Raw genomic sequence first — 6,210 nt, forward strand, 5'->3', positions numbered from 1 at the left:
AACTGGGCACCCTCAGCGAACTAAAAGAGAACTCAAGAGAGGTCTTTGTTGCCAGCATTGTTCAGTGTGTGTGTGTGTGTGTGTGTGTGTGTGTGTGTGTGTGTGTGCCAATAAAACTTTAGTTACAGAACCAGGTGGCAAGCAGGATTTGGCTCATGAGCTACAGTTTGCTGGCACCTGGAATAAAAGCCTAATGAAATACAATAATTTTTATGAGGTAAAAATTCCCAGAGTTCCATCATGAAAGGAAATAAAAAGATATTCTGTTTCTTGATCTGGGTTCACAGATACATTTATTTTGTGAAAACTCTTTAAAATGTGTGTGATATGTGTGTTTACCAGTATGTTGGTTATAATTTAATGCAAAGTTTAAAACAAAATTTGTGGAATGTTGGAGAATAAGAAAACCAAGACGCTAACCAAAGTTTGCTGTGAGTGATTCTTTTGAGTGATTTATTTTAATATAATTTATGTTCTTGAAAGTTTTGGATCTATATCATGCAGGTGCTGGTGGTAGTAGAGAACACGCGCTTTCTTATCCTTAAAAATTATTTTTGTCTGTGGCACAGAGCATTGTTATTCAAAGTGCAATTTGAAGACCACTGCTCATCTGTAAACATTTTGTTATTAGACCATGAGACAAAGAATTTATGATAGCATACAATCAACATTCTACCTTCATTATTGCCAAGAAAAAAAGTCAAATGCAATAATATTTGAAAGTGAACTGTGATAAGTTAAAGATGTATATTATAAGCATCAGGGCAACAAGAAAATGATGTTTAAAACTAGTATGACTAATAAAGCAATTATGCTTATTAATTATATAACTATTCATAAAATATTCCATTCAAACTAAGATGCAGGAAAAAGGAGAAATAAATTTGGGGGGGATGTTTTCTTTTCTTTTTTTATCATTTTATTGGGGGCTCATACAAGGCTTATCACAATCCATACATACATCAACTGTATAAAGCACATTTGTACGTTCGTTACCCTCATCATGCTCAAAACACCCGCACTCCACATAAGCCCCTGGCATCAGCTCCTCATTTTCCCTCTCCCTACCCATTCTCTCCTCCCCCATAAACCCTTGATAATTTATAAATTATTATTTTGTCATATCTTACACTGTCCGATGTCTCCGTTCACCCACTTTTCTGTTGTCCGTCCCCCAGGAAGGAGGTCACATGTAGATCCTTGTAATTGGTTCCTCCTTTACAACCACCCTCCCAGTATCGCCACTCATACTACTGGTCCTGAAGGGACCATCTGCCCTGAATTCCCTGTGTTTCCAGTTCCTATCTGTACCAGTGTACATCCTCCAGTCCCCCCAGATTTGTAAGGTAGAATTGGGATCATGATAGCGGGTGGAGAGTAAGCATTTAGGAACTAGAGAAAAGTTATATGTTTCATCATTGCTACGCTGCACTCTGACTGGCTCATCTCCTCCCGACAACCCTTCCATAAGGAGATGTCCAGTTACTTACAGATGAGCTTTGGGTCCCCACTCCCCCTCATTCACAATGATATGATTTTTTGTTCTTTGATGCCTGATACCTCATCCTTTCGACACCTCATGATCACTTAGGCTGGTGTGCTTTCGTGTGGGCTTTGTTGCTTCTGAGCTAGATGGCCGCTGGTTCACCTTCAAGCCTTTAAGACGCCAGATGCTATAGTTTTTTATAGCCGGGCACCATCAGCTTTCTTTAGCACATTTGCTTATGCACCCATTTGTCTTCAGCAATTGTGTCAGGAAGGTGAGGATCATGGAATGCCAGTTTAATAGAACAAAGTATTCTTGCATTGAGGGAGTGCTTGAGAAGAGACCCAATGTCCTCTGCTACCGTAATACTAAACCTATAAATATATGCACATAGATCTATTTCCCCATCCTCATCTATAAATATGTTTACATATGTACATGCCTTTATTAGAGCCTCTACAAATGCCCTTTGCCTCCTAGTTCTTTCCTCTATTTCATTTTACTTTCCTCTTGTCCCACTATCATGCTCAGCCTTCATTAGGGTTACAGTAATTCCATTTAAGAGTAGTTTTCCCCCCTGAGCATCAATTTATTAAACCTTTCAAAGAACCTGTCCATTTTATCTAATATATAAAATTTATTTCATAAAAGCATAGTGTTCCTCTAGTGTAACATCAGTATATATAAGCTCTGATATTTCTCATTTGAGTCCTCCCCTCCTACCTCTCTTTCTTCTTGATAAATTTGGATAGAGGTTTACCAATTTTAGATATGTCCAAAGTACTAGCTGTGGTTGTACTTATTCTCTCTGGTTTTTCTATTTTTAACTTAATTAATGTATGCCTCTTCCTTATTGCTTCCTTCTTTCATCTTGATTTGAGTTTAATTTATTCATCTGTAGTTTCTTCAAGGAAAAGTTAGGATTCCTGATTTGGAACTCCCCCCAGGCTCTGCTCTGCTTCTCATGTAAGCACCTACTGCTGTGCATTTCTCTGCACGAACCGCTTGGACCGTGTGTTCCAAGTTTGACATGGTGTGCCTTCATTTTTATTTAGTGAAAAACATTTTCTAGCCCCATCTTATCTTCTCTAAGACTATGAGTGATTTTAAAGTGTGTTGCTATATTTGAGGGATTTTCCAGATAACTGTTGGCAAAACCAGTGCCTGTCTGCCACAAATCAGGCCATTTTGGTCGCACACTGTTACACTATCTTTTCAGAACCTCTAAATAGAAAGTTTGATTAACAGTCTGACCTGGTGGAATGAACTCCAAATGCAGTATCCCCCTTACATAAAAAACACACAAAAAAACAAAGGAGCATCATCATAACCTTTGATTTCACTTGAGGAGCTCTTTTTGGGTGAGATAACAATGGCATCTTCCACTGGCTTGATTGATCGTGTCTCATCAACAGTAATGACCTTGCGAAAAATGTCTGGGTCTCTTCGGAGCTGTTCTTTCAAAGCACAGCATGTTTCCACTCGATGCTCTTTTTCCTGGTCAGTCAGAACCCGAGGTACAAATTTCACAGCAACCATTCTCAATCTGAAATCTTCCATTAAAAATCACTGAACTGAACTCCAAGATAGTCCAGATAACTTCCCCATCTCTTCAATGGTCCGGCGTCAGTCTTTGAGAACAAGTACATGAATTTGCTCAACATTTTCATCCATTAGGGAAGTTGTTGGACGTCCAGAATGAGGTTTATCATCAATGGACATTTCGCCTTTTTTTGAAATGAGAAAACCACTCATACACTTGAGTTTTTCCCATAGGGCTGTCCTTGTAAGCTGTGTTCAACATCGTAGCAATTTCTGCAGCATTTTTCCTGAACAGGAAACAAAATTTCACAGCTGCATGCGGTTCTCTTAAATCAGTCATCACAAAAGGGAAGTTCCAGAGAAACTGCCTTTATGAAAAAATTCACTGTGACCAGAGAGAGCCTTCCCAGGTGACGCCACTGGGTGCACTAACTAAGAATGGGTTGTTGGATGCTCTCCTAACAAGGGAAACTGCTTCCTACAAAAACTGTCAAGCGGAGCAATTTTCCCATTTTTTGGGGGGTGGGCACCCTCTTGTACTTCAGGCCTTAGATGTTGGAGACCGATGTTTACGTGGTCTACTTGTCCATTAGACTAATGATTTCTGTCCATATGAAGACACGTTTTTTGAGTGATAATAATATTCTGTAATGTGACTATGAACAGAAATTTCTTAACTATCCAAAGGGTTTTCAATTTGTGGGAAAATGTGATTATTTTTTATTCCATTTTTCTCACAGACTTTTAAAAATCCCTTTATATATTTGACAAAAATAAGACTGAATTTCTTTGCATATAACGTATATCTCAATAAACTTGAAATAACAAAATTAAGTAAGCTATATTAAAGAGGTTTTCTACTTGCACTGATTTTAAAAAGAACATCAGAATAAAAAATTGTCATCTATACACATACACCTCACACCTTCCTTTGACCTTAAGGATGATCAGATAGGTAATGGAGGAAAGCAAATTAAACTCTAACAATATGATGAATGCCCTAAAAGATTTAATAGAAGCTATTGTATCCACTCTACAAGAAAAGAAGATGACTTTTAAAATAGACTGATAACAAAAATGACATGAGATTTTAAAACTTTTAAACAAACTAAAAATTAAATAAAATTATTTTTGGAAGCCAAAACTTGAGGGATTTTACAAAAAGTAGAATAGAGAAAGAAATGTAAAATAGCAGAAAAGATATAATATTAAAGATAAATCTATGATGAGGCAACATATGTATAAATGTGCTTGATAAAATCAGTGTATGGATTGTTATAAGAGCTGTAAGAACCCCCAATAAAATGAGTTTAAAATGAAGATAAATCTAGGGGTGCTAACATCAAAATAGCAGCACCAAAGGGGGAAAACAGCAACAAAAATAGATCAAAAGATAATAAGCAGTGCTAGCTATCAGATATACAATTCAAGAAAATTTCTCAAACCCGAAGGACACTTTCTTGAGAGTACTACAATGGAAGTTGGAAGAAAATGTCTTTAAAATTAGGAGAGAGAATGATTTACAACCTAGAATTTTAATCTTATAAATAAAACAAGTGGTTTAGGTAAGTAAAAGCATTTTTAGACATTCAAATTTTAAAATATTTCACTTCTCAGACATCCTTTCTCAGGAACTTATTAAGGGATATGGTCTTCCAAATGGAGAAAATAAATCAAGAAATAAAAACAACAACAACAACAGGTGTCCTGAGTGATATTAGGGCAAAGGCAATTCAATGAAGAATCAATTTTCCACAAAGGTTGCTGGAACAATTGGACTGGACATCTAGAGATGAAAATGAATCACATATTTGAATGTTTAATTATTACATTTTCTTTTAGGAGAAAACATAGGAAAGACATATTTGGAATCTAGGAGCTGCAAAGGATCTCTTTAAAGTATTAACAAACTAGATGTCCCTGGAGGACTAAGGTGCAACCACCTGCCTTTAAAAACCAAACTCACTGCCATTGAGTCGATTCTGACTTATAGCGACTGTGCAGGACAAGGTAGAACTGCCACTGTCGGATTGCAAGACTGACTCTTTTTTTAGTTGGAATTTAATACATGAATCCTATCATTCCAGATTTCAATCATATCAATTAGAATTGTATAATTGCCTCCACAATCAGTTTCTAAACATTATTTTACTACGTGGACTCCTTGATATCAGGGAGACTGACTATGGAAATGGAAAGCCCCATTTTTCTTTTTTTTTTCGTGTCAGACGGGTAATGTGCCTGTGTCATAACAAGGATTAAGGGAGGCACATATCACACAAACGCATGGAGACCCCATCATCATACTTAATAACTAGAAAAGGATTATCCCCATTTTTCTTCCCAAGAGCAGCTGGTGGTTTTGAACTGCTGACCCAGCAATTAGCAGCCTAACACATAACCACTATGCCCCCAGGGAATAGCCACTTTACTTGTGTTTATTGACTAGGCAAAGGCATTCAACTTAGTGTAGATGCTACTATGTGTAGATCACAGAACTATAGATAACATTGAGAAGAGCGTGAATTCCCAAACACGTCCTGTGATCATGCGGTTTCTGTGCTTAGATCAAACAAAACAAGAAGATCCTTGATGCTTTACAATCAAGAATGCGTGCATCCGAGTTGCATCCTTTCACCGGTCTTGTTCAATCTGGATGCTGAGCAAAGAATGTGAGAAGCTGGACTGGATGAGGAAGAGTATGGCATCAGGACTGAGGAAGGCTTATAAGAAACCTGTGGTGTGCAGATGACACGTCCTTGCTTACTGAAATCCAAGAGGGCTTAAAGTACTTATTGAGGGAGGTCAAAGCCTACCAGCTTCAGTAAGGAATAGAGCCCAATGTCAAGGAAAACTAAGTTCTCACAACTGGACCAGCAGACGTCATCATGAATGGAGAAAGGACTGAAGTTATCAGAGTTTTCATTTGCATGGAGCCACAACCAGTGCTCATGGAAGCAGCAGTCAGGGAATCCAAGGGTAACCCTGAAGGCAAAGCACAGCAAAACCATAGTTACCAAGAAGTAGAAGAGGGCCAGGCCAAGCAAAAGTAGACCAATCAGTCAAGAACACAGGTCATGGCCACAGTCTTGGGGGGGGGGTGGGTAGGGGTTGGGGGAGTAGGGGGGACAGGGAGTAGGAGATGGACACGTTCAAGGCATGCTGCTTACTGACTTTCTGGA

At 38.2% G+C, this 6,210-nt stretch overlaps 1 non-coding gene across 1 annotated transcript; it reads right to left on the reverse strand.

Annotated features, from left to right (window-relative positions):
* Positions 1-5,250: 5,250 nt before the first annotated feature.
* Positions 5,251-5,354, reverse strand: LOC142447781 (small nucleolar RNA U13). The gene has a single exon (XR_012784432.1). It is a non-coding gene; the product is annotated as a small nucleolar RNA U13 (small nucleolar RNA).
* Between the last annotated feature and the right edge of the window lie 856 nt (positions 5,355-6,210).

This window comes from Tenrec ecaudatus, chromosome 4, assembly GCF_050624435.1.
Source record: "Tenrec ecaudatus isolate mTenEca1 chromosome 4, mTenEca1.hap1, whole genome shotgun sequence".
In the NCBI taxonomy this organism is placed as follows: Eukaryota; Metazoa; Chordata; class Mammalia; order Afrosoricida; family Tenrecidae; genus Tenrec; species Tenrec ecaudatus.